Genomic DNA, 14,860 nt, shown 5'->3' with positions numbered 1-14,860 from the left:
TAATAATTTTTGGATTACATAAGTTATGCTGCCATTTTTTTTTATATAACATGGAAAATAAAGCATCCCCTTATATTGTTTAATGGGGATCATTTTTGATTACTATTTCAAATTAAAGGGTCATTTATTCACAAGAGGAGGTGGGGGAAGTTGTATTATTTTCCTTTTACATTTTAAGAAGTGCCCTTGAAAAATTACTCCATGGAATATTAATTTTAAATAGACCACAAGCATAGTCACCATTAAAGAGTTCTCCAGTATGCAGTTAGTATTATGCTACCCATAATAGAGAACCCCTTTTAATAATTAACAAATCTTTCAGCTTAATAAGTTGTCCCTGACAAAGAGAACCCTTTCAATGTAATTTATATTAAACATATTTGACCTTTTTCAAGAGTTATTCTTAGAAGCAAACATACCCCATTTAAATAAATAACTAGGGAAACCACAGCTTTGTATATCTTTTAGCTTTGGAGGCACACTTAAAGAAAGTGTTACTGTCAGTAAGTATTTCACAACTAAATATCTGCTGCTTTGATATATGACCACTTTTTTAAAAAAAAATCCTTCCTGCTAAAAGGGATGTTGGGCTCCAGAGAGTCATCATCACAGTTAAGAAGTCTTTGAAAAACCACTCTGGCTCTACAAAAGATGAGGAAGCATAGACAAATATAAATATTTTATCACTGTGCCTAAAATCAGGTACATGGAATAAAACGTACCTCTGATGATGTCCTTTGTAGCAAATCTGTCTTCCTTAAGGTTCACATATTTCCATAGGGTGCTGACCCCACAGAATAAGCTTTCTATTCTTGCTTTTATAACAACACCATTGGTGCTGGGGCAAGTGTACCCAGGTTGATGGCTTGATATAGTTTTTCCTTGTAATTTAGCCTGTGTTTCATGCCTGGGGGAGTTGTTTCCCTTTCACTTAAGAACTGGAGTCCTTCAATCTCCTTGCATTATTTTTGTTGTGATATAGCACTTTAAAAGCTCCCTGGCTGACAACCATGGCCAGAGTCTGGGACCTGCTGGGAGCAGCATCATGTACCGAAAATAACATTGGTTCATCTGTTCACTAAAGGACTGCAGTGTTATACAGACTTGAAATGGATTTTAGGATTATAAAACAATGACAGGAGTTAGGAAATGCACTCTCATACACATTCTCATTGAGGGATGAGATCAAAAACTATTTACTTAGTCATATTTATATACAGCTCCGCAAATAAAATAATATTGTTGATTGTGTCCCCACAGTTCAAACGCTACTCAACAGATAGTTACGTAGCATAAAACTATGCTGTGCCTTCATTTAAAATGATACTTCAGATCTATCTTGTTCCAAAGTCAATATTTTTATTACTCTATTAAGTAATTTATTTATTTTTAATAATATCAATGCCAGAAGCAATTCTCAAATTTAGAATTGTCAAGTAGGTCAAACAGGCTGTCATCTCATCTGTCAGACCCCAGGACTACATTCACAGTTCAAGTTCACTAGGAAGAGCTGCCTGGAACAGTTGGAAACCCTCATACCCGCTTTTCTGTACAATAGCTACTTCTTATCACTCAACCTGGTGACCTGTTTAGTGCCTTGCTGGGCTGTTGGAACACTTTCTGAATTTTCAGTCACTGTGCAATCCTGTAAGAACACTGACCCTGTCTATTATTTCCTGCCTCTGCCTAAAATTATGTCCTTCCCAGGTCCTTGTGGGTGGAAAGCTGGGAGTCTTGGATCTCTGGACTTCAAAGGAACTATATTGACCTGATAGCTTAAATCTCCTAATTTTACAAAAGAGCTAAAAGAGTCTGAAAGCTTAAGTTGCCCAGTATTGAAATACCTGCTTAGGTTTTGAAAAATAACTTGAAACTCAAGTTTGTAGGCACATATTCCTTGTTTTAATAGGATTGGAAACCCCTGAGGTTTTGTGTATTTTTACATCTATTAACAGTGGGACAACACAGTAGAGGATCCAAGAGTGTGAGCTCTATAGTCAGACTGCCCAGATTCAAGCCTACCTGCTATGTACTAACATGTAGATCATGATCAAGTCATTTAGCATCTCTGTTTCTCCATTTCTTCGTCAAATGGATGTAATAATACCACCTCCTTCACAGGGCTGTTATATAGGCACAGAACATACAACACTATGTAGAACGTTGTAAGTTTTCAATAAAGGTTAGCTATTACCATTCAACGAATTATTCATTCAAACTTAACGAAGATGTACTTGGTGCCTATCATTTGCCAGGTAATAGTGTAGACCCCAGGAACAGAATGACTGATAAAATAGGCACCATTACTCCTCTCTGGCTTCTCTTTATCCCACCACTCCACCCAGAAAAGAGTAAACAATCACATAAGTATACTTCGAATATAAATTACTTTAATTACTGTTATTAATATGAATTAAAACTACGGAGTTTGGACTCAGGAAAGGAAGAGAATGGCAGGGGTTGAGCATGCAGAGGTCGATTATGCAGGTCTTGTTAAATTCGTAAATATCATGTTACAGTTCTGGATGTTAATATGTTCAAGGAGAAAGTTTTATGTTTTTAATTACAGGTGCTTCTGCTAAGTATGATGTGCAAGTTTTTTCAAAGCATTGCATTCTGCAAAATTCATATTAAAATAATAGGGCTCATAGAGAAAAAACAGATAAGTGCAGATCCCCAAAACTTGTGCAATCACCACCGGCAATCACCATCCCAGTGAAAATATCAGCAAAAATAAACTATTGCTAAATAAATACCTAGTAAATATAAAATTCTATTCTTACAAAAATAAGGTAATTTGATAACATGGATACAAGTAAGGTTCAGCCTACTCTGAGAGAGAGGCACAAAAATCTGGAAGAAGCACAGCACAGTATGATAGAATTTGTGTCCGACAAGAGCCAAAGTAAGAACAGAATGTGGGCCTGAGGGAAACGGGCATCATATTCTACATTGCACTCCTCTGTGGCTCCAGTTAACTTCAGCTTTATTACTATAGTTTGCATTTAGCTGCTGTTGTTTCGTGGTGCAAACTGTTTACGTGTTGGTGAACTGGCTTATGAAACAACACACAGTAGTCATCCCTTATCCTGCATCATTTTTCATGGTTTCAGTAACCAGTGATAAACTGCAGTCCAAAAATATTACATAGAAACCTACAGAAATAAACAATTTATAAGGTTTAAACTGTGCACCATTTAGAGTAGCATGATGAAATTTTGCAGCATGTACTTCTGTCCCACCTGCGATGTGTATTGTCTTTTTGTGCAGTGGATTCACGTGGTAGACACTCCCTGCCCATGAGTCACTTATCCTTCTTGGTTAGCAGATTGACTGTCACAGTATTGAGTGCTTATATTCAAGAAAGCCTTAGGTTAGTTAATAATGGCCCCGAAGTACAAGAATAGTGATGCTGGCAACTTGGATATGCCAAAGAGGAACCATAAAGTGTGCCCTTTATGTGAAAAGGTGAAAGTTCTCTACTTAATAAGGAAAGAAAATAAATCATATGCTGAGGTTGCTATGGTAAGAATAAACCTCTCCATGAAATTGTGAAGAATGAAAAAGAAATCCCTTCTAGTTTTGCTGTCCCACCTCCCAAAACTCCAAAAGTTACAGCCCCATGATACGTGCTTAGTTAAAATGGAAAAAGTATAAAATTTGTGGGTGGAAGACATAAACAGCAACGTGTTCTGATTGATGGATAACAGCTTCAGTACTCTCCTTGGTTTCAGGCATCTCCTGGGCATTTTGGAATATATCCTTCACAAATAAGCAGGGACTACTGCACTTTGCATGTTAAATTCACATTTCTCTCTACTTACCAATCACTTATTCACTAACTTCCCCACACTATAGACACATATTCTAGCACAACCGACAGACGGAAAGTGATGTGAGTGGATGAAAACTTCTAAAAGATTACTCTGATAGGGAGTCATAACTCAGATTTTAGACACCTTTGACTTCTAAGGGAAAAGGAGAATTTGGACCAGACTGGAGACGATGATGAATGTAGTCATATGTCCAACCTCAAAAATCTCTAATATACAATGAAAAGACACTTGTCTTGAGAGATGACCTTAGATGTCAGTGTTTTCTAAAGTCTGAGTGTTAATACCTCATATCCCCAAAATAGTGAAAGAGAAGGTTTAATAGAACAGGAAGGCAGAAATACAACCTAATGGCATATTCTAGAATAGATTTGGGAAGTCAGAGTTTCTGTCACCCACTTTTCTCCTTATATTTATCTCCCAATCTGAACGGATATGCTTGGAATAGGATTGGTATGAGTATGGGATGAAACATGGAAGAAACAAAAAAATTCAAGAAATTAAAACACCTTACAGGTTAATCCTAGCAATTTAAACTTAAAAACAAATGAGAAAACAAACATACATTACCCTGCTTACACGTTATTGAAATAGATGCAAAATGTTCTCTTACTTTTTAATGTATTTTTACCACAAATATGATGCAGTTCATGTTAGATATTTTACTTTGAATGTTAAGAATAAATTGCTTAAATAGAAATCACACTTTGTGATTCAGACTGTATTTTCTAAATCAGTGCTGTCCAATGGAAAATAATTCAAAATGTAAATGTGAGTTGCATATCAAATTTTAATTTGCCCGTAAACATATTAAAAAATTGGAAAGAGGCCGGGCGAGGTGGCTCACACCTGTAATCCTGGCACTTTGGGAGGCTGAGGCAGGCAGATCCTGAGGTCAGGAGATAGAGATCATACTGGCCAACATGGTGAAACACCGTCTCTACTTTTAAAAATACAAAAAATTAGCCGGGTCTGGTGGCACACACCTATAGTCCCAGCTACTCGGGAGACTGAGGCAGAAGAATCTCTTGAACCCGGGAGGCGGAGATTGCAGTGAACCGAGATTACACCACTGCACTCCAGCCTGGGAGACAGAGCAAGACTCCATCTTAAAAAAATAAATAAAAATAAATAAATAAGCAAAATTAATTTTAATAATGTGTATTTATTTATCCTTAAATATCCAAAATACCATCATGTCAAGTAACAAAAAAAGATAAGATATCTTCTTATTTTTTGTACTGTCTTTGAAATTCAACATATAATTTAAAAGTAGAGCACATCATGATCCCAAACTGCCAAATTTTAGCTAAAAAGGCACATACGACTAGTGGTTTCCATATTAGACAAGGCAGATCTAACTTAAGTTTTTATAAATACTATTTTGTCAGAATGAAAAGATCAAAAAAAAAGACAAAATATGCTTTTGTCAATATCTAACAGTTACAGTTACACTCTTATAAGGAAGAAAAAATTATATCCGCTTTTATTTGTATTTTTATTTTTTAGGTTTGCCGTGTAAAATACTTTTCCGACATTCCCCATCTCACATCTTATCTCAAGTATGGTGAATTACTACTTCCACATTTAATATTTAAATTTCAATATTTATGAAGAACTCATTAAGCATTTTTATTACATTACATATAAGTGAATATGCATTGATCTGAATTGCAGCTGACTAGCTGACAAAAATGCCATGTTTTATAGACATTTAATTAAACATGCATTGATTTTGATTTTAGTTCTCTTTTTTTGGAAGCATTATATATATTTTCTGGCTTCCAACATTTTTGGCCCTTAGCAACCTTACAGGCTCGAAGCACTGTGACCCTAGTGCCAAATGCATAAAATCACCCTGGTGCTAGAGCCACATTTCATCATGCCTACTTAGAAAATACAGGAATGCTTTTATTCCTTTAGACCCCAGTGCAATTATCACCTACCACAGGCTTTGGCCAACTTGGGTTTTACCCTCAGGATATTCTTGTTTGCTTTTTCTTCCCCCCGCATCAGCATAATTTGCCCTCAGTTATTTATTTGACTGTTTATTTTCTGTTTGTGATTTTAGAGAGGCAAAGATTGTGTCTGTTTTCTTATCTACCAGATAATTAAAGACAGTGTATTATAGACACTCAATGAATATTAGACAAGTGAATTTAAAAACATTTGTTATAAGAGAAAGCTCAAAAGTCATTTTACCTAAATGCAGAGTAAAAGTTGTGCTTCTGGTAGGGATCCAGCTTTTCTCTGAGCTACACAACATCTATAAAGTAATACATTGTCAAGGTTTCTGGCACATCTAGGCTAGAGAAACATTTTTAAAGATAATTTAAATTTATAAAGACTTATAACATCGTATCCATCATCTACATTTTAGTAAGATCATTCAATTTTACATTTAAGAATTTCTCTTGTTCTTTAGATCGTCTGTATCTTTCTATTCTCTAACTTCAGGGGCTTTTTGCTTTTTAAAAATTGTGTTTTCTTTATTCTCTACATTGTAGTTCTTAATTTTGGCATTTTTTTGATCCCCTAGGGGATATGTGGCAATATCTGGAGATACTTTTTTCTTGTCACAAACCAGATATGGGAAGGGGTGCTACTGTCATCTATTAAATAGAAGAAAAAGGTGCTACTAGAAATCTTAAAATGCACAAAATAGCTTCCCAGCAATAATGAATTATCAACCCTAAGATGTCAATAATGCTGAAGTTGCAAGATCCTACTCTAACTTAATAGCTGACTTTAAAATAGCAATCTGTATTTTTCTCCTTAAAATGTTTTCCAATTTTTTGAAAATATCATTTCTGTTTATAATGTACCTTTTGCTTCCTTGTAACTAATATTTTCTCAAGTCTGTAAAAAACTCAATTTATGCAAGTTAAAATGGCGAATAGCGGTGACCGTTTACTAATATAATTCTTTTATAGTCTTTCTTCTCCGTTTCCTTAAATGTTGGCAGATATAGTGAGAGTTGTGATGAATACCATCCTGCAATATTATTAATTTAATGTATCTTTGTTAATCTATTTCATAGGTCCCTTTAGATGGAATATAATACAGCAGAAGCCTTTTCATCAAAAGGATTAATGCCTGCATTATCATTTCTGCAATAAATCAGGAAGCTAAGTGGTGGAGGCCACAGACACCTCCAACCTGGATTCCACAATTCTACGTTAAGTTTTGGAGTTTTTATTACTCTGCTGTAGGAAAGCCTTTGCCAATGCTTACAAGGAACTGTTTATCCCTGCTTCTCTGGGTTCTGTTTGATGGAGGTCTCCTAACACCACTACAACCACAGCCACAGCAGACTTTAGCCACAGAGCCAAGAGAAAATGTTATCCATCTGCCAGGACAACGGTCACATTTCCAACGTGTTAAACGTGGCTGGGTATGGAATCAATTTTTTGTGCTGGAAGAATACATGGGCTCCGAGCCTCAGTATGTGGGAAAGGTAATGGCGTGTTTCTTTTGACAACCACTTGATAGGAAGGGGGAATATGCATTGTGTATTTTGTATGGATGTTTTGCATGGGAGTTGAACAAACCAGTGACTAGAACACTGGAATTGAAATCCAAGAGACCTGGTTTATCTTCCTGACTCAATGGCCCGGGTAAGCTTCAGAATATCATTTAAACCCTCTTTGCTTTAATTATTCCTGATTATTTTAATGAAAATAATATATGTTTGGTTCAATTTTTGACATTCTTTGCTGAAGACATGAAGTTAAAATATGAAAATGTTATTAAGCATAATTGTAACCATAGTTAGAACTATAGTATCAGTATAGTTTATCATTTTTATTGCTCACAGCCAAATTGGAGATGTTTAGCAATAAGAGACACAGAAGAATCACCAGGCATAAATGATCTAAACTGATCTTGGTGTTCTTTAATGACAAGGATGTATTTCTTCTTCTTTCCCATTAAAATGTGACGTGCCATTTGGATTGTGGTTCTGAAGTATTCAATTTGGCTTGCTAAAGCTTTATAAATAATTTCTATATGTTCAGCAGATATTTATAAATGTATTTATGGCTGAAGTAATAAATTTTGGAACCCAAATATGTACACATCAACAGAGCATACAATTTAAAAATCTTATGGCAACTTTATGGAAATTTAATTTTTTTCACAAAATACTTGGTGGCAACTGTCTGTTTCAGGCAGTTATGTTCTACTACTTATTTTTGTTTAATAAAAAAGTTTTCGCCCATGTCTAGAACAGTGTGACTTGTCCATCACACACAAAAACAATTTCCCCCAGAAATACGTATTATATTTTATTTTGATTTTGTGAATTCTTTTTTTTTTCTACATACCTTGTTTTCTTTACTTTTCTTTTCTTTTCTTTTCTTTTTTTATTATACTTTAAGTTCTAGGGTACATGTGCATAACGTGCAGGTTTGTTACATATGTATACTTGTGCCATGTTGGTGTGCTGCACCCATCAACTCGTCAGCACCCATCAATTCATCATTTATATCAGGTATAACTCCCAATGCAATCCCTCCCCCCTCCCCCCTCGCCCCTCCCTATGATAGGCCCTGGTGTGTGATGTTCCCCTTCCGGAGTCCAAGTGATCTCATTGTTCAGTTCCCACCTATGAGTGAGAACATGCGGTGTTTGGTTTTCTGTTCTTGTGATAGTTTGCTAAGAATGATGGTTTCCAGCTGCATCCATGTCCCTACAAAGGATGCAAACTCATCCTTTTTTATGGCTGCATAGTATTCCATGGTGTATATGTGCCACATTTTCTTAATCCAGTCTGTCACAGATGGACATTTGGGTTGATTCCAAGTCTTTCCTATAGTGAATAGTGCTGCAATAAACATACATGTGCATGTGTCTTTATAGCAGCATGATTTATAATCCTTTGGGTGTATACCCAGTAGTGGGATCGCTGGGTCATATAGTACATCTAGTCCTAGATCCTTGAGGAATTGCCATACTGTTTTCCATAATGGTTGAACTAGTTTACAATCCCACCAACAGTGTAAAAGCGTTCCTATTTCTCCACATCCTCTCCAACGCCTGTTGTTTCCTGACTTTTTTCATGATTGCCGTTCTAACTGGTGTGAGATGGTATCTCATTGTGGTTTTGATTTGCATTTCTCTGATGGCGAGTAATGATGAGCATTTTTTCATGTGTCTGTTGGCTGTATGAATGTCTTCTTTTGAGAAATGTCTGTTCCTATCCTTTGCCCACTTTTTGATGGGGTTGTTTGTTTTTTTCTTGTATATTTGTTTGAGTTCTTTGTAGATTCTGGATATTAGCCCTTTGTCAGATGAGGAGATTGCAAAAATTTTCTCCCATTCTGTAGGTTGCCTGTTCACTCTGATGGTAGTTTCTTTTGCTGTGCCGAAGCTCTTTAGTTTAATTAGATCCCATTTGTCAATTTTGGCTTTTGCTGCCGTTGCTTTTGGTGTTTTAGACATGAAGTCCTTGCCCATGCCTATGTCCTGAATGGTACTACCTAGGTTTTCTTCTAGGGCTTTTATGGTATTAGGTCTAACATTTCAGTCTCTAATCCATTTTGAATGAATCTTCATGTAAGGAGTAAGGAAAGGATCCAGTTTCAGCTTTCTACTTATGGCTAGCCAATTTTCCCAGCACCATTTATTAAATAGGGAATCCTTTCCCCATTTCTTGTTTCTCTCAGGTTTGTCAAAGATCAGATGGCTGTAGATGTGTGGTATTATTTCTGAGGACTCTGTTCTGTTCCATTGGTCTACATCTCTGTTTTGGTACCAGTACCATGCTGTTTTGGTTACTGTAGCCTTGTAGTATAGTTTGAAGTCAGGTAGCGTGACGCCTCCAGCTTTGTCCTTTTGACGTAGGATTGTCTTGGCAATGCGGGCTCTTTTTGGTTCCATATGAACTTTAAAGCAGTTTTTTTCCAATTCTGTGAAGAAAGTCATTGGTAGCTTGATGGGGATGGCATTGAATCTATAAATAACCTTGGGCAGTATGGCCATTTTCACGATATTGATTCTTCCTATCCATGAGCATGGTATGTTCTTGCATTTCTTAGTGTCCTCTTTTGTTTCACTGAGCAGTGGTTTGTAGTTCTCCTTGAAGAGGTCCTTTACATCCCTTGTAAGTTGGATTCCTAGATATTTTATTCTCTTTGAAGCAATTGTGAATGGAAGTTCATTCATGATTTGGCTCTCTGTTTGTCTGTTACTGGTGTGTAAGAATGCTTGTGATTTTTGCACATTAATTTTGTATCCTGAGACTTTGCTGAAGTTGCTTATCAGTTGAAGGAGATTTTGGGCTGAGACAATGGGGTTTTCTAAATATACAATCATGTCATCTGCAAACAGGGACAATTTGACTTCTTCTTTTCCTAACTGAATACCCTTGATTTCTTTCTCTTGCCTGATTGCCCTAGCCAGAACTTCCAACACTTTGTTGAATAGGAGTGGTGAGAGAGGGCATCCCTGTCTTGTGTCAGTTTTCAAAGGGAATTTTTCCAGTTTTTGCCCATTCAGTATGATATTGGCTGTGGGTTTGTCATAAATAGCTCTTATTATTTTGAGGTACGTTCCATCAATACCGAATTTATAGAGCGTTTTTTAGCATGAAGGGCTGTTGAATTTTGTCAAAAGCCTTTTCTGCATCTATTGAGATAATCATGTGGTTCTTGTCTTTGGTTCTGTTGATATGCTGGATTACGTTTATTGATTTGCGAATGTTGAACCACCCTTGCATCCCAGGGATGAAGCCCACTTGATCATGGTGGATAAGCTTTTTGATGTGCTGCTGAATTCGGTTTGCCAGTATTTTATTGAGGATTTTTGCATCGATGTTCAACAGGTATATTGGTCTAAAATTCTCTTTTTTTGTTGTGTCTCTGCCAGGCTTTGGTATCAGGATGATGTTGGCTTCATAAAATGAGTTAGGGGGGATTCCCTCTTTTTCTGTTGATTGGAATAGTTTCAGAAGGAATGGTACCAGCTCCTCCTGGTACCTCTGGTAGAATTCAGCTGTGAATCCATCTGGTCCTGGACTTTTTTTGGTGGGTAGGCTATTAATTGTTGCCTCAATTTCAGAGCCTGCTATTGGTCTACTCAGGGACTCAACTTCTTCCTGGTTTAGTCTTGGAAGAGTGTAAGTGTCCAGGAAATTATCCATTTCTTCTAGATTTTCTAGTTGATTTGCATAGAGGTGTTTATAGTACTCTGATGGTAGTTTGTATTTCTGTGGGGTCGGTGGTGATCCCCTTTATCATTTTTTATTGCGTCTATTTGATTCCTCTCTCTTTTCTTCTTTATTAGTCTTGCTAGCGGTCTGTCAATTTTGTTGATCTTTTCAAAACACCAACTCCTGGATTCATTGATTTTTTGGAGGGTTTTTTGTGTATCTATCTCCTTCAGTTCGGCTCTGATCTTAGTTATTTCTTGTCTTCTGCTAGCTTTTGAATGTGTTTGCTCTTGCCTCTCTAGTTCTTTTAATTGTGATGTTAGAGTGTCAATTTTAGATCTTTTCAGCTTTCTCTTGTGAGCATTTAGTGCTATAAATTTCCCTCTGCACACTGCTTTCAATGTGTCCCAGAGATTCTGATATGTTGTATCTTTGTTCTCATTGGTTTCAAAGAACATCTTTTTTTCTGCCTTCATTTCGTTATGTACCCAGTAGTCATTCAGGAGCAGGTTGTTCAGTTTCCATGTAGTTGAGTGGTTTTGATTGAGTTTCTTAGTCCTGAGTTCTAGTTTGATTGCACTGTGGTCTGAGAGACAGTTTGTTATAATTTCTGTTCTTTTACATTTGCTGAGGAGTGCTTTACTTCCAATTATGTGGTCAATTTTGGAATAAGTGCGATGTGGTGCTGAGAAGAATGTATATTCTGTTGATTTGGGTGGAGAGTTCTATAGATGTCTATTAGGTCCGCTTGGTGCAGAGATGAGTTCAATTCCTGGATATCCTTGTTAACTTTCTGTCTCATTGATCTGTCTAATGTTGACAGTGGAGTGTTGAAGTCTCCCATTATTATTGTATGGAGTCTAAGTCTCTTGTAAGTCTCTAAGGACTTGCTTATGAATCTGGGTGCTCCTGTATTGGGTGCATATATATTTAGGATAGTTAGCTCTTCTTGTTGAATTGATCCCTTTACCATTATGTAATGGCCTTCTTTGTCTCTTTTGATCTTTGATGGTTTAAAGTCTGTTTTATTAGAGACTAGTATTGCAACCCCTGCCTTTTTGCTCTCCATTTGCTTGGTAGATCTTCCTCCATCCCTTTATTTTGAGCCTATGTATGTCTCTGCATGTGAGATGGGTCTCCTGAATACAGCAGACTGATGAGTCTTGACTCTTTATCCAGTTTGCCAGTCTGTGCCTTTTAAGTGGAGCATTTAGTCCATTAACATTTAAGGTTAATATTGTTATGTGTGAACTTGATCCTGCCATTATGATATTAAAGGTTATTTTGCTCGTTAGTTGATGCATTTTCTTCCTAGCCTTGATGGTCTTTACATTTTGGCATGTTTTGAAATGGCTGGTACCGGTTGTTCCTTTCCATGTTTAGGGCTTCCTTCAGGGTCTCTTGTAAGGCAGGCCTGGTGGTGACAAAATCTCTAAGCATTTGCTTATCTGTAAAGGATTTTATTTCTCCTTCACTGATGAAACTTAGTTTGGCTGGATATGAAATTCTGGGTTGAAAATTCTTTTCTTTAAGAATGTTGAATATTGGCCCCCACTCTCTTTTGGCTTGTAGAGTTTCTGCTGAGAGATCTGCTGTAGTCTGATGGGCTTCCCTTTGTGGGTAACCCGACCTTTCTGTCTGGCTGCCCTTAAGATTCTTTCCTTCATTTCAACTTTGGTGAATCTGGCAATTATGTGTCTTGGAGTTGCTCTTCTGGAGGAGTATCTTTGTGGCGTTCTCTGTATTTCCTGAATTTGAATGTTGGCCTGCCCTACTAGGTTGGGGAAGTTCTCCTGGATGATATCCTGAAGAGTGTTTTCCAACTTGGTTCCATTTTCCCCTGACTTTCAGGCACCCCAATCGGACGTAGATTTGGTCTTTTTACATAATCCATACTTCTTGCAGGCTTTGTTCATTTCTTTTTCTTCTTTTTCTTTTGGTTTCTCTTCTCGCTTCATTTCATTCATTTGATCCTCAATCGCTGATACTCTTTCTTCCAGTTGATCGAGTCGGTTACTCAAGCTTGTGCATTTGTCACGTATTTCTCGTGTCATGGTTTTCATCTCTGTCATTTCGTTTATGACCTTCTCTGCATTAATTAGTCTAGCTGTCAATTCTTCCACTCTTTTTTCAAGATTTTTAGTTTCTTTGCGCTGGGTACGTCATTCCTCCTTTAGCTCTGAGAAGTTTGATGGACTGAAGCCTTCTTCTCTCATCTCGTCAAAGTCATTCTCTGACCAGCTTTGATCCGTTGCTGGCGATGGGCTGCGCTCCTTTGCAGGGGGAGATGCGCTCTTATTTTTTGAATTTCCAGCTTTTCTGTCCCGCTTCTTCCCCATCTTTGTGCTTTTGTCTGTCTCTGGTCTTTGATGATGGTGACGTACTGATGGGGTTTTGGTATAGGTGTCCTTCCTGTTTGATAGTTTTCCTTCTAACTATCAGGACCCTCAGCTGTAGGTCTGTTGGAGATTGCTTGAGGTCCACTCCAGACCCTGTTTGCCTGGGTATCAGCAGCAGAGGTTGCAGAAGATAGAATATTGCTGAACAGTGAGTGTACCTGTCTGATTCTTACTTTGGAAGCTTCCTCTCAGGGGTGTACTCCACCCTGTGAAGTGTGGGGTGTCAGACTGTCCCTAGTGGGGGATGTCTCCCAGTTAGGGTACTCAGGGGTCTGGGACCCACTTGAGCAGGCAGTCTGTCCCTTCTCAGATCTCAGCCTCCGTGTTGGGAGATCCATTGCTCTCTTCAAAGCTGTCAGACAGAGTTGTTTGCGTCTGCAGAGGTTTCTGCTGCTTTTGTTGTTGTTGTTGTTAACTGTGCCCTGTCCGCAGAGGTGGAGTCTACAGAGACAAGCAGGTTTCCTTGAGCTGCTGTGAGCTCCACCCAGTTCGAGCTTCCCAGCAGCTTTGTTTACCTACTTAAGCCTCAGCAATGGCAGGCGCCCCTCCCCCAGCCTCGCTGCTGTCTTGCGGTTAGATCGCAGACTGCTGTATTAGCAATGAGGGAGGCTCTGGGGGCATGGGACCCTCCTGGTCAGGTGTGGGATATTTTTTCTTGGTGTTCCCGTTTGCTTAAAGCGCAGTATTGGGGTGGGGGTTACCCGATTTTCCAGGTGTTGTGTGTCTCAGTTCCCCTGGCTAGGAAAAGGGATTCCCTTCCCCCTTGTGCTTCCCAGGTGAGGCGATGCCTCGCCCTGCTTCAGCTCTCGCTCGTCGGGCTGCAGCAACTGAGCAGCACCGATTATCCGGCACTCCCTAGTGAGATGACCCCAGTACCTCAGTTGAAAATGCAGAAATCACCAGTCTTCTGTGTCGCTCGCGCTGGTAGTTGGAGACTGGAGCTGTTCCTATTCGGCCATCTTGCTCCGCCCACCGAAAGTACTCGATTTTGTGAATTCTTTTCAAATTTTGTAGAAGATATTGCATGGGTTTTAATTACAAAAAAAAAAAAAAAATAGGTGTCTGAGGAGAGTTTAAAATAAATCCAAAGTCACAAATGGAAAACCATAATAGGAAGAGTGTTTGGAAATGGATATAGAAGATCATGACTCTTGAGCAGCAAATCCTTTGAGCTTTCTGAAAACATAAGCTAAAGATATATATAACAGGTTCTATGATTCCAATATTAGGTCAAAGGAAGAATAGTCATTTAAGATCTGAATTATTTCTACCACATGTAAAATAAATTGCCTTGTGGAAATGTATTTAAAGGATATTAAATGATATAGTGGAAAAGGTCTTTAAATAGAATCTTTGTTGAAAGGGACATATAACCAGAGTTTCCACTAAGACATATGTGGCCCCAGGGAAATGATTTTTGCAGGGCACCTATCTATGTTTAAAAATTGAATAACCCCAAATCAAATCAGTCCGTAAGT

The 14,860-nt window shown here is 38.0% G+C and overlaps 1 long non-coding RNA gene across 2 annotated transcripts in view; it reads left to right on the top strand.

Annotated features, from left to right (window-relative positions):
- The window catches only part of LOC117064973, a 201,233-nt gene that overhangs the window by 136,869 nt on the left and 49,504 nt on the right, over nt 1–14,860 (top strand). For both annotated transcript variants that reach the window (XR_004429774.1, XR_004429773.1), the window contains exon 2: nt 6,874–7,290. This is a non-coding gene — a long non-coding RNA (uncharacterized LOC117064973). The remainder of the gene's footprint in view (nt 1–6,873; nt 7,291–14,860) is intronic.

Source organism: Trachypithecus francoisi, unplaced genomic scaffold (genome assembly GCF_009764315.1).
Source record: "Trachypithecus francoisi isolate TF-2019V2 unplaced genomic scaffold, Tfra_2.0 Lachesis_group2, whole genome shotgun sequence".
Classification (NCBI taxonomy): domain Eukaryota; kingdom Metazoa; phylum Chordata; class Mammalia; order Primates; family Cercopithecidae; genus Trachypithecus; species Trachypithecus francoisi.
The sequence above is the reverse complement of the archived record's forward strand: the minus strand, read 5'-3'. Positions and strand labels throughout refer to the sequence as shown.